This window comes from Acomys minous (genome assembly GCF_964271855.1).
Source record: "Acomys minous genome assembly, chromosome: 3".
NCBI classification, from domain to species: domain Eukaryota; kingdom Metazoa; phylum Chordata; class Mammalia; order Rodentia; family Muridae; genus Acomys; species Acomys minous.
This window is the reverse complement of record NC_140485.1, coordinates 24,074,520-24,089,244: the sequence shown is the minus strand read 5'-3', so window position 1 is coordinate 24,089,244 and position 14,725 is coordinate 24,074,520. Positions and strand designations below refer to the sequence as shown.

The 14,725-nt window shown below is 48.6% G+C and overlaps 1 protein-coding gene across 1 annotated transcript in view; it reads right to left on the bottom strand.

The window, feature by feature from the left end:
- Positions 1-3,028: 3,028 nt before the first annotated feature.
- LOC311593560 (uncharacterized protein) overlaps positions 3,029-14,725 on the bottom strand; it is a 135,697-nt gene continuing 124,000 nt past the window's right edge. Inside the window, exon 2 of the transcript XR_014777755.1 lies at positions 3,029-4,021. The gene's annotated coding sequence lies outside the window, so the exon portion shown is untranslated. The remainder of the gene's footprint in view (positions 4,022-14,725) is intronic.

Here is a 14,725-nt window from a genome sequence, read left to right as displayed (position 1 = left end):
AGGATGATGGCTCCCTCTTTCCACTGTGTCTCAGTTAGGGTTTCTATCACCGAATTAAAAGCAACTTGGGGAGGAAAGGGTTTATTTCAGCTTACATGTGATGACAGTCCAGCATGAAAGAAAGTCAGGGTAGGAACTCAAGGCCGGAACTTAGACACAGGAGCTGATGAAGAAGCTATGGAGGAGTGCTGCTTACTAGCTTGCTCCTCATGGCTTGCTCAGTCTGATTTATTATACACCACAGGGACCAACTGCCTAGGGATGGCATGACCCACAATGGGCAAGGCCATCCCCCATCAATCACTCATTAAGAAAAAGACGCACAGTCTTTTCCACAAGCCAATCTGATGGCATTTTCCCAACAGGGGCAAATGACTCTATCTTGTGTCTAGTTAACATAAAAAAAAAAACTAGCTAACCCAGAGTATAATATCAGCATGCTGGCCTCATCTTGAGAAGATGTCCCTCAGTCTCACAAGATAGCCTCCACAACTGTAGACAATACTGTTGTAGAAAACATAACTGGCTGATAATACCATTAATAGCCTATAATTGTTGTGGCAGTTATTATTAACCTTTTACCATATAAATAAAAGATACAGACACCTGATAGATTTTTAATAGCCTTATTTCACCTGGGGCTGGGCAGATATTAACCCCTAAACTAACTCGTCCCACATCCCATGCCATTTGCTCTAACCATTCCAATTGGGCTACTTCCTATCTAAAATAATTTGAATATTTGCACATTTTCCATCTGGACTGCTGCTCTCCAGCCATACCAATTCTCAAGAGTAAATTCCTCCTGGCCACATGGTCCTTCTTTACTTTAACCCATGGTGGTCTCTGCTTCCTTATTCTCTTCTTTCCTCTCTCCCCTTCCCATGATCCTTCTGTCCTCCAAGTCCGAGAACCTTAGCTCCACCTACCTCACTTCTGTCCTGCCCAGGTGTGTAGGCAACTTGATTTAGCCAATCAAGCTAAATAAAGCCTTGGAGGCAAGGTTACGTAGTATTATTTTAGTACACGTGCCGGGTGAGGGACTTGTCATAGAACAGTGGGGGGGGGGGGTGCAAGCAAGTAGCATCTGAACACAAAGCACCAGACCATGCTGGCAAACAGCAGTGTCCAATCAGAGAACAGGATTGTTTGCTTTCATTTATTTATTTGTGGGTTTTGTTAACTGGAAACAGGGGCTCTCTTGGTTGCCTCATAATAGTCTTGCCTCAGTTTCCTGAGAACTGGATCAGTGCACTGTCACATCCAGCTGTTTAAAATCTTTTTCAAGAAGGAGGAGCCCTTTGCTGGAAAATTTCCACCAGACACCCCCACAGACACACCCTAACTCTCATTCTCATGCAGAAGGTCACATGACTGCCATCCGTCTCAGATGCTGGCAAGGAAAATGGATGGCTAGGATTGGCTGAGCAGAGTCAGGACTCTAGGCGATCACCCGAGGAAAAACGGAAAGCTCGTGAAACAGAGGAAACAGCTGGGGTGTCGTGTACAAACAAGCTCCAGCTTCCAGGGCCAAATAATCTAGATACCATGAAACTGCCTAGGACGACGTTTTTCTTCTTCCAAAAATATGATTGCTGATTCGCAAGTTCAAGATGTGTAAGAGTAGAACGGGAAGAAGAAGAGCAGACAACATCACCAGCCAAATCCCCACACAGTCCCCGAGGCCGCTGCTTCCTCACCCTAAAACTGCCAGTTTCTTAGCTATTATGCTGGTATATCATCTTGTTTTCAGTTTCTTTTTCCTATCTTTAAAAAATTCTAGAAAGTCAATATGATCTCTCTTTTCTCAATGGCAAGATGGGTAGACAGAATGGCCAGCCTGCGGTCATTCCAAGCCGGCACGTGCTTACCTCCTCTGCACTGAGCAGGCAGGGCTGTTCTCTAGCATGTGAGGAAGGAGACAAGGGCAGATCCAGCCGGACAATGAACCACAGCCTGTTCTCCCACAAAAGACGCTGATCAGTATCTCAGATCCCAGGCCTCACATCCCAGGCTTTATCAATCCTCTGCCAAACTGTGTGGATTATTTCTCTTCAACCAGTAGAGAGGCCATAAAAAAATTCTTGTATATGACTCACTAAACACTAATTATATTTTCTAATGAACATCACGGTTTTAGAAATCATTTATAGAAATGGCAAACCAGGGTATCTGTTGTTGGGCAGATCTGTGTTCTCATCATCCTGAATAATTTACAACTTGCTGCATTTCCTAGGCCTTCTTCCTCCAGAGCCTGCAAGCTGCTAATAACTTACTGCAGGGGGAGTATTTCTGAACAAGACGACAGAGAAAGAGAAATTAAGATCCTCTAGCTGCGGAGTTATAAACTGACGCAAAAACACCACAACATGCTTAAATGCACGGCGCGTTCACAAGGGAGAGAATACCCAAGGTGCCAGAAACAAACGTGGAATCAGAGCAAGAGGTGAAAACCAACAATGACAAAATAAACAAGAAAAAGAACAGGAGGCATATGAAGCAATGTCACGAGAGCCAGAGTGGGGCTGGCCGCATGCGCAGTGAGGAAGGCTCAGGTCTGTGGAGCACGGCCTCCAGCGTAAAGCTGGCTCGTCGGACCCTGAGAATCCGCTTGCTTCTAGGCAGAAAGAAGCGACAGCCGATCCTTTGCCCAGTGTGGTCTGGGAGTCCCAGTGAGCAGGACCCTGTTTCAGGGACTCCCGCTCCAAGAAAGCTTCAAGAATTGGCCTTGGTTTGGGTGGCTGGTGCCCCTTTATACTTGACAGAGGCCAATTCTAACCAGCACAGTCGCACACTCCAAGTCATAGGGGACGGGGGTGGGGGAGGGGGTGGAGTAGAAAAAAGGAGCCCACAAGGGAAGTAATGAGCAATGGACACACATCACGGTGTGGTGGAGCCAGCAGAGAAAACTAAAAGTGTGTGTGTGTGTGTGTGTGTGTGTGTGTGTGTGTGTGTATTCTGTTAAGAATTAAACAACAATGTGAGGAAATTTGAAAAGGAACCAATATGATCATGTATTTGCTACTTTTCTCTTTATAACTGTTAGTTTTCATTTGCAAAAAATTCAAATTTATTTGTTTACTTACTTAGACAGACTTACTTACTTAGACCCACATGACCATGTGGGTCATGAGAAAAGAACTTGGGTCATCAGGGTTGGCAGCAAGCGCCTTTAGCTGCTAAGTCAGCTCTTCAACCCTCTTTTCTAAATCTTGATGCTGTGTTGCGATTACGAATTAACACTTGATAAATTTAAAGCCTGGTAAACATTCCTTTTTATTGTTAATTTATCAATATTTATTCTTTAAAACATATTTTATGCATTGCAGTTTCATTCAGCTAAATTTTTCTTTAAAAACAAAACTAGTATGCAAACCTGGGCATTCCACACCCTCAAATGGATACCTGAAAATGTTTTGTTTGTTTTTGAGGTATCCCAGTCTGACCTTAACTTGAGATCCCTCTGCCTCTGCCTCTTGAATGCTGAGAGTACAGGTGTGTACCACTATACCAAGCCCATTGAATCCAGAAAGATCTCTACCACATGTTAGGAGCAGTCCCTGGGGGAATATATAGATTGGGAGCTGGGCTCTTCTTGTTCAGTTTCATTCTCTGTAATGAGAGATACCAGAAGTATATACTTGTATGAGTCAGGGTTCTCTGGAGGAAGAGACATGACAGAATGAATACATCTTAAAGGAAGATTTGTTACATTTACTTACCTGATACTGTTTTGGTCGTCCAACAATGATGGTCTTCACACTGGATGGGCTAACACCCAGAAGATACTTAGTACATGAGACTGTATTCCTCAGCATGTCCAACCTGGTGCTTAAGGCCTGTAGCATTCCTGGAGAGCCCCTGGTCTTCAATCCATGTTGGAAGCTTAAAAAGCTGAGTTCTGATACCAGCAGAGGAGTGCGGCAGCAGTGATGGTAGCAGCACGGCATGCAACAGGGTAGATGAACTCACCATCAAGACGTGAAGGCTTCCTGGTTGCTTTTGTGAACTTGACACGAACCTAGACGAATTTGGAAAGAGGTAATCTTAGCTGAGAAAACACCTCCATTGTGTTGGTCTGTAGGCAACTCCATGGGTATTGTCTTGATTAATGATTGACCCGGAAGGCCCTGCCTACTGTGGGCAGCACCATCCCTGTGTAGTAGGCTGAGCAAGCCATAGGGAGCAAGCCAGTAAGCAGCATTTGTCTGTGGCCTCTGCAGAAGTTTCTGCCTCCATGTTCCTGGCCTGCCTGAGTTCCTGCCATGACTTCTCTCAGTAATGGAATGTGACCTGAGAGGTGTAAACTGTAGTAAACCTCTTCCTCCCCAAATTGATTTTAGTCTTGGTATTTTTACACAGCAATAGAAACCCTAAGAAAAAAGCAATGAGGAAAAAACAAATGAACAAAAAAAGCTTTTCCTTTGGACTTCCTTTGTTTGGCTGCCACCATGTTTATACTCCACATCACCCCATCAATAAAATCTCTCACAGGTGTGCTCATCAGTTTACCTCTTGGTGCCACAGCCAGTCAGCTCAGCAGGCGAGGTTGACCCACACAAGGTTCATGTTAGGCATACTTAGTGTGAGTCAACGTTATTTTTAAATCATTTCCTCAGTTTCAACTTTTTGCTACTATGTAGAATATATCACTTTTAAGGAAGAGGTAGATTCACAGCTTGGAGTCTCCAACATTTTTTTAAATGGTGCACGCCTTTGATCCCAGTACTCGGGAGGCAGAGGCAAAGGCAGGTGGATCTCTGTGAGTTCAAGGCTAGCATGGTCTACATAGCAAGTTCCAGGATAACCAAGGCTACACAGAGAAACCCTGTCTTGAAAACAATTATTTGTTTTATTTTTGTTGTTGTTGTTGTTCACTTTATATCCCAATTGCAGCCCCCTCCCTCATCACCTCCCTCCCTTTCACTCCCTCTCTCCCTCGCCTAGTTTTCAGAAAGCGTGAGCTCTCCTCCCCTATCATCTGACCTCAGCCTCTCAAGTCTCATCTGGACTGCCTGGATCTCTTCCTCTGTGGCCTGGCAAGGCCGCCCTCCCAGGAGGAAGTGATCAATGTGTGGGGACCAAAGTCCATGTCGGAAGCAGTCCCCACTTCCCGTATTATGGGACCCACAAGGAGACTGTGCTGCTTATCTTCTGCATCTGAGCAGAGGGTCTAGGTCATCACCATGCCTGGTCCTTGGTTGGTGCATCAGTCTCTGCAGCACCCCCTTCTCCGCACACATTTGTTGGCTCCACTGATCTCCTTGTGGAGCTTCCTGTCCCCTCCAGGTCCTTCTATCCCCAGCTCTTCCATAAGACTCCCTGTGTTCTACCAGAAGTTTGGCTGTAAATTTGAGTCTCGGCATCTGCTTGTATCCCTGCTGGGCAGAGTCTTTCAGAGGACCTCCATGGTAGGCTCCCTTCCTGTTCCTCCTCTTCAACTGCTTCCGGTGTCTATTCTATTTGTCCTTCTGTTTGTTTTGTTTTGTTTTGTTTTGTTTTGTTGGTTTTTTGAGACAGGGTTTCTCTATGTAGCCCTGACTGTCCCAGACTCTCATTGTAGACTAGGCTGGCCTCGAACTCACAGGGATCCACTGCCTCTGCCTCCCGAGTGCTGGGATTAAAGGCATGCGCCACCACCACCCTGCCTATTTGTCCTTCTGAATGAGAATTAAGCATCCTCCTTAGGGTCCTCCTTGTTACTTAGCTTCTTTAGGGTTGTGTGATGTAATGTGGTTATCTGGCATTATGCTGAGTCTCCAAATTTTAACTAATGAATTTAGCTCATCTATAAGTATCATGATTGCTAATAGTTTTGACTTTGTTTCTTCTGAGGCATTTTTTTTCTAGTTATTCCACATTACTCCTTGTCACCTTTTCCTTCTTAATATTATTCTAAAGATGACTCCTAGGCTCTGTTAAATGAAGGTGTTAACAGACTAGTAAACATAATACTATATGAAAAGTTCACTTATAATTGTAAAGATTCTAGTTTGTTATGCTGGGGTTTTTGTTTTGTTTTGTTTTGTTTGTTTGTTTGTTTCCTTTTGGCCATAAACTTACAGAAATTACAAATTCTGATTTGTATTGTGTACTTGTCTCAATAATGACTAAAGGTATAAATTTTATACTATTGCCATAAAAAAGGCTGAGGATTTTTTCATGGAACTCAAAAAAAGGTATATAACATTAACAACAATATATAGAATAGCAAAAAATAATGACTAGCTTAGATAATTTTGAAGATGAAAGTAAAATAGAAAAAAAGGATAAAGGGTTTATCTCCTCAGATTCAAGGTTGGCTGTAAAGCTACAGAGCCAAGCATAAGTACACTCTTCTTTCTACCACATTTTTCTTCTCTCCCTCTCGTGTGTGTGTGTGTGTGTGTGTGTGTGTGTGTGTGTGTGTGACAAAAGTGGCATTTCAAGATGAGGGGAAAATAGTGTATTTAGTATACAATGCTAAGACAATTGGGTGCCTAAATAGATAATGAATTTTAAGAGGTAAAAATTAGATTTTTAATTAATTCCATAAAACACACACATACAGAATTCCAAATGAACCAAGATTCCCCACCCCCCAAAAAAAAACACTTCAGAAAAACAAGACAAAGTAGAGTAACACTGTCACTGGAAAGGATTGTATGTGTGTACAGTGTAGAAGCATGTCCATGTGTGAGCACACATGTGTGCACACATGATCACATATTTATCTGCGTGTGGAGGCCAATGGCAGTCTTGGGAGTAATTTAGGAGCCACTCGCCCTTGCTGTGCTTTAGAAAGAGTCTCTTGCTAGGGTCCAAGACTCACCACTTCTGTCTATGTCCACCTGCCCAGCACTGGGATTATAAGCCATTGTCTCAATGCCTAGGTTTTTACTTAGATTTTAAGGATCAAACTGAAACTCTCACTCTTCCATAGCAATCAGTTCACCAACTAAGTAATCTTTTCAACCTATAGGAAGTAATTTCAAAAGCAGGATATATATGTTTTTTTTAAAGGAAGAACTAACAAATTTGTATTAAAAGTCAAGCCAATGTATTTACTTTTTTATTGTTTAATCTAGACCAAAACCCACCATGTACCCTGAGTTAGCTTCATAAGCATTATCCTCCTGCCTCTGGAGTTTGGGGATTATAGGTGTATTCCACTTTATCCAGAAAAAATGTGGTTTTTAATTTAGGAAAATGGAAACAGGGCATGGCGGCATATACTTGTAACCTCAGCACTTGTTGGAGGTTCAAGCCAGCCAGGGCTCTTCAATGAGATCCTATCTCAAGAGGAAAAAATGAGGGAAATGGAGTCAGTGAGATGCTCAGCAGGTAAAATGTTTGTCACACAAGCCTCATGGCCGCACAGACCTCATGGCCACACAAGCCTCATGGTCACACAAGCCTCATGGTCACACAAGCCTCATGGTCACACAAGCCTCATGGTCACACAGACCTCATGGTCACACAAGCCTCATGGTCACACAAGCCTCATGGTCACACAAGCCTCATGGTCACACAAGCCTCATGGTCACACAAGCCTCATGGTCACACAAGCCTCATGGTCACACAAGCCTCATGGTTACACAAGCCTCATGGTCACACAAGCCTCATGGCCACACAAGCCTCATGGTCACACAGACCTCATGGTCACACAAGCCTCGTGGTCACACAAGCCTCATGGTCACACAAGCCTCATGGTCACACAAGCCTCATGGTTACACAAGCCTCATGGTCACACAAGCCTCATGGTCACACAAGCCTCATGGTCACACAGACCTCATGGTCACACAAGCCTCATGGTCACACAAGCCTCATGGTCACACAAGCCTCATGGTCACACAAGCCTCATGGTCACACAAGCCTCATGGCCACACAAGCCTCATGGTCACACAGACCTCATGGTCACACAAGCCTCGTGGTCACACAAGCCTCATGGTCACACAGACCTCATGGTCACACAAGCCTCATGGTCACACAAGCCTCATGGTCACACAAGCCTCATGGTCACACAAGCCTCATGGTCACACAAGCCTCATGGTCACACAAGCCTCATGGTCACACAAGCCTCATGGTCACACAGACCTCATGGTCACACAAGCCTCATGGTCACACAAGCCTCATGGCCACACAAGCCTCATGGTCACACAGACCTCATGGTCACACAAGCCTCGTGGTCACACAAGCCTCATGGTCACACAGACCTCATGGTCACACAAGCCTCGTGGTCACACAAGCCTCATGGCCACACAAGCCTCATGGTCACACAGACCTCATGGTCACACAAGCCTCATGGCCACACAGACCTCATGGCCACACAAGCCTCATGGTCACACAGACCTCATGGCCACACAAGCCTCATGGCCACACAGACCTCATGGTCACACAAGCCTCATGGTCACACAAGCCTCATGGCCACACAGACCTCATGGCCACACAAGCCTCATGGTCACACAGACCTCATGGTCACACAGACCTCATGGTCACACAAGCCTCATGGTCACACAAGCCTCATGGTCACACAAGCCTCATGGTCACACAAGCCTCATGGTCACACAAGCCTCATGGTCACACAGACCTCATGGCCACACAAGCCTCATGGCCACACAGACCTCATGGTCACACAAGCCTCATGGTCACACAAGCCTCATGGTCACACAAGCCTCATGGTCACACAGACCTCATGGCCACACAGACCTCATGGTCACACAAGCCTCATGGTCACACAAGCCTCATGGTCACACAAGCCTCATGGTCACACAGACCTCATGGTCACACAAGCCTCATGGTCACACAAGCCTCATGGTCACACAAGCCTCATGGTCACACAGACCTCATGGTTACACAGACCTCATGGCCACACAAGCCTCATGGTCACACAGACCTCATGGTCACACAGACCTCATGGTCACACAAGCCTCATGGTGACACAGACCTCATGGTCACACAGACCTCATGGTCACACAAGCCTCATGGTCACACAGACCTCATGGTCACACAGACCTCATGGTCACACAAGCCTCATGGTCACACAGACCTCATGGTCACACAAGCCTCGTGGTCACACAAGCCTCATGGTCACACAAGCCTCGTGGTCACACAAGCCTCATGGTCACACAAGCCTCATGGTCACACAAGCCTCATGGCCACACAAGCCTCATGGTCACACAAGCCTCATGGTCACACAAGCCTCATGGTCACACAAGCCTCGTGGTCACACAAGCCTCATGGTCACACAAGCCTCATGGCCACACAAGCCTCATGGTCACACAGACCTCATGGTCACACAAGCCTCATGGCCACACAGACCTCATGGTCACACAAGCCTCATGGCCACACAGACCTCATGGCCACACAAGCCTCATGGTCACACAGACCTCATGGCCACACAAGCCTCATGGCCACACAGACCTCATGGTCACACAAGCCTCATGGTCACACAAGCCTCATGGCCACACAGACCTCATGGCCACACAAGCCTCATGGTCACACAAGCCTCATGGTCACACAGACCTCATGGTCACACAAGCCTCATGGTCACACAAGCCTCATGGTCACACAAGCCTCATGGTCACACAGACCTCATGGTTACACAGACCTCATGGCCACACAAGCCTCATGGTCACACAAGCCTCATGGTCACACAAGCCTCATGGTCACACAAGCCTCATGGCCACACAGACCTCATGGTCACACAAGCCTCATGGCCACACAAGCCTCATGGTCACACAAGCCTCATGGTCACACAGACCTCATGGTCACACAAGCCTCATGGCCACACAAGCCTCATGGTCACACAGACCTCATGGTCACACAGCCTCATGGTCACACAAGCCTCATGGTCACACAAGCCTCATGGCCACACAGACCTCATGGTCACACAAGCCTCATGGTCACACAAGCCTCATGGTCACACAGACCTCATGGCCACACAAGCCTCATGGTCACACAGACCTCATGGTCACACAGCCTCATGGTCACACAAGCCTCATGGTCACACAAGCCTCATGGCCACACAGACCTCATGGTCACACAAGCCTCATGGCCACACAAGCCTCATGGTCACACAAGCCTCATGGTCACACAAGCCTCATGGTCACACAAGCCTCATGGTTACACAGACCTCATGGCCACACAGACCTCATGGTCACACAAGCCTCATGGCCACACAGACCTCATGGTCACACAAGCCTCATGGCCACACAAGCCTCATGGCCACACAAGCCTCATGGTCACACAAGCCTCATGGTCACACAAGCCTCATGGTTACACAGACCTCATGGCCACACAAGCCTCATGGTCACACAAGCCTCATGGCCACACAGACCTCATGGTCACACAAGCCTCATGGCCACACAAGCCTCATGGTCACACAAGCCTCATGGTCACACAAGCCTCATGGCCACACAAGCCTCATGGTCACACAAGCCTCATGGTCACACAAGCCTCATGGTCACACAAGCCTCATGGTTACACAGACCTCATGGCCACACAAGCCTCATGGTCACACAAGCCTCATGGTCACACAAGCCTCATGGTTACACAGACCTCATGGTCACACAAGCCTCATGGTTACACAGACCTCATGGCCACACAAGCCTCATGGTCACACAAGCCTCATGGTCACACAGACCTCATGGTCACACAAGCCTCATGGCCACACAAGCCTCATGGCCACACAAGCCTCATGGTCACACAAGCCTCATGGCCACACAAGCCTCATGGTCACACAAGCCTCATGGTCACACAAGCCTCATGGTCACACAAGCCTCATGGTCACACAGACCTCATGGTCACACAAGCCTCATGGTCACACAAGCCTCATGGTCACACAGACCTCATGGCCACACAAGCCTCATGGTCACACAAGCCTCATGGCCACACAAGCCTCATGGTCACACAAGCCTCATGGTCACACAAGCCTCGTGGTCACACAAGCCTCATGGTCACACAAGCCTCATGGTCACACAGACCTCATGGTCACACAGACCTCATGGTCACACAAGCCTCATGGTCACACAAGCCTCATGGTTACACAAGCCTCATGGCCACACAAGCCTCATGGTTACACAAGCCTCATGGTTACACAGACCTCATGGCCACACAAGCCTCATGGTCACACAAGCCTCATGGTCACACAAGCCTCATGGTTACACAAGCCTCATGGCCACACAAGCCTCATGGTTACACAAGCCTCATGGTTACACAGACCTCATGGCCACACAAGCCTCATGGTCACACAAGCCTCATGGTCACACAAGCCTCATGGTCACACAGACCTCATGGTTACACAGACCTCATGGCCACACAAGCCTCATGGTCACACAAGCCTCATGGTCACACAAGCCTCATGGTCACACAGACCTCATGGTTACACAGACCTCATGGCCACACAAGCCTCATGGCCACACAAGCCTCATGGTCACACAGACCTCATGGCCACACAAGCCTCATGGTCACACAAGCCTCATGGTCACACAAGCCTCATGGTCACACAAGCCTCATGGTCACACAAGCCTCATGGTCACACAAGCCTCATGGTCACACAAGCCTCATGGTCACACAAGCCTCATGGTCACACAAGCCTCATGGTCACACAAGCCTCATGGCCACACAAGCCTCATGGTCACACAAGCCTCATGGTCACACAAGCCTCGTGGTCACACAAGCCTCATGGTCACACAAGCCTCATGGTCACACAGACCTCATGGTCACACAAGCCTCATGGTCACACAAGCCTCATGGTCACACAAGCCTCATGGCCACACAAGCCTCATGGTCACACAAGCCTCATGGTCACACAAGCCTCATGGTCACACAAGCCTCATGGTCACACAAGCCTCATGGTCACACAAGCCTCATGGTCACACAAGCCTCATGGTCACACAAGCCTCATGGTTACACAGACCTCATGGCCACACAAGCCTCATGGTCACACAAGCCTCATGGTCACACAAGCCTCATGGTCACACAAGCCTCATGGTCACACAAGCCTCATGGTCACACAAGCCTCATGGTCACACAGACCTCATGGTCACACAAGCCTCATGGTCACACAGACCTCATGGTCACACAGACCTCATGGCCACACAAGCCTCATGGCCACACAAGCCTCATGGTCACACAGACCTCATGGTCACACAAGCCTCATGGTCACACAAGCCTCATGGCCACACAAGCCTCATGGTCACACAAGCCTCATGGTCACACAAGCCTCGTGGTCACACAAGCCTCATGGTCACACAAGCCTCATGGTCACACAGACCTCATGGTCACACAGACCTCATGGCCACACAAGCCTCATGGTCACACAAGCCTCATGGTCACACAAGCCTCATGGTCACACAAGCCTCGTGGTCACACAAGCCTCATGGTCACACAAGCCTCATGGTCACACAAGCCTCATGGTCACACAAGCCTCATGGCCACACAAGCCTCATGGTCACACAGACCTCATGGTCACACAGACCTCATGGCCACACAAGCCTCATGGTCACACAAGCCTCATGGTCACACAAGCCTCATGGTCACACAAGCCTCGTGGTCACACAAGCCTCATGGTCACACAAGCCTCATGGTCACACAAGCCTCATGGTCACACAGACCTCATGGTCACACAAGCCTCGTGGTCACACAAGCCTCATGGTCACACAAGCCTCATGGTCACACAAGCCTCATGGTCACACAGACCTCATGGTCACACAAGCCTCATGGTCACACAAGCCTCATGGTTACACAAGCCTCATGGTCACACAAGCCTCATGGTCACACAAGCCTCATGGTTACACAGACCTCATGGCCACACAAGCCTCATGGTCACACAAGCCTCATGGTTACACAAGCCTCATGGTCACACAAGCCTCATGGTCACACAAGCCTCATGGTCACACAAGCCTCATGGTCACACAAGCCTCATGGTCACACAAGCCTCATGGTCACACAAGCCTCATGGTCACACAAGCCTCATGGTCACACAAGCCTCATGGTCACACAAGCCTCATGGTCACACAAGCCTCATGGTCACACAAGCCTCATGGTCACACAGACCTCATGGCCACACAAGCCTCGTGGTCACACAAGCCTCATGGTCACACAGACCTCATGGCCACACAAGCCTCGTGGTCACACAAGCCTCATGGTCACACAAGCCTCATGGTCACACAAGCCTCATGGTCACACAAGCCTCATGGTCACACAAGCCTCATGGTCACACAAGCCTCATGGTCACACAAGCCTCATGGTCACACAGACCTCATGGTCACACAGACCTCATGGCCACACAAGCCTCATGGTCACACAGACCTCATGGTCACACAAGCCTCATGGTCACACAAGCCTCGTGGTCACACAAGCCTCATGGTCACACAAGCCTCATGGTCACACAAGCCTCATGGTCACACAAGCCTCATGGTCACACAAGCCTCGTGGTCACACAAGCCTCATGGTCACACAAGCCTCATGGTCACACAAGCCTCATGGTCACACAGACCTCATGGTCACACAAGCCTCATGGTCACACAAGCCTCATGGTCACACAAGCCTCATGGTCACACAAGCCTCATGGTCACACAGACCTCATGGTCACACAAGCCTCATGGTCACACAAGCCTCGTGGTCACACAAGCCTCATGGTCACACAAGCCTCATGGTCACACAAGCCTCATGGTCACACAAGCCTCGTGGTCACACAAGCCTCATGGTCACACAAGCCTCATGGTCACACAAGCCTCATGGTCACACAGACCTCATGGTCACACAAGCCTCATGGTCACACAAGCCTCGTGGTCACACAAGCCTCATGGTCACACAGACCTCATGGTCACACAAGCCTCATGGTCACACAAGCCTCATGGTCACACAAGCCTCATGGTCACACAGACCTCATGGTCACACAAGCCTCATGGTCACACAAGCCTCGTGGTCACACAAGCCTCATGGTCACACAAGCCTCATGGTCACACAAGCCTCATGGTCACACAAGCCTCGTGGTCACACAAGCCTCATGGTCACACAAGCCTCATGGTCACACAAGCCTCATGGTCACACAAGCCTCATGGTCACACAAGCCTCATGGTCACACAAGCCTCATGGTCACACAAGCCTCATGGTCACACAAGCCTCATGGTCACACAAGCCTCATGGTCACACAAGCCTCATGGTCACACAAGCCTCATGGTCACACAAGCCTCATGGTCACACAGACCTCATGGCCACACAGACCTCATGGCCACACAAGCCTCATGGTCACACAAGCCTCATGGTCACACAAGCCTCATGGCCACACAAGCCTCATGGCCACACAAGCCTCATGGTCACACAAGCCTCATGGCCACACAAGCCTCATGGTCACACAGACCTCATGGCCACACAAGCCTCATGGTCACACAAGCCTCATGGTCACACAAGCCTCATGGCCACACAAGCCTCATGGCCACACAAGCCTCATGGCCACACAAGCCTCATGGTCACACAGACCTCATGGCCACACAAGCCTCATGGTCACACAAGCCTCATGGTCACACAAGCCTCATGGTCACACAAGCCTCGTGGTCACACAAGCCTCATGGTCACACAAGCCTCATGGTCACACAAGCCTCATGGTCACACAAGCCTCATGGTCACACAGACCTCATGGTCACACAAGCCTCATGGTCACACAAGCCTCATGGTCACACAAGCCTCATGGTTACACAGCCTCATGGTCACACAAGCCTCATGGTTACACAGCCTCATG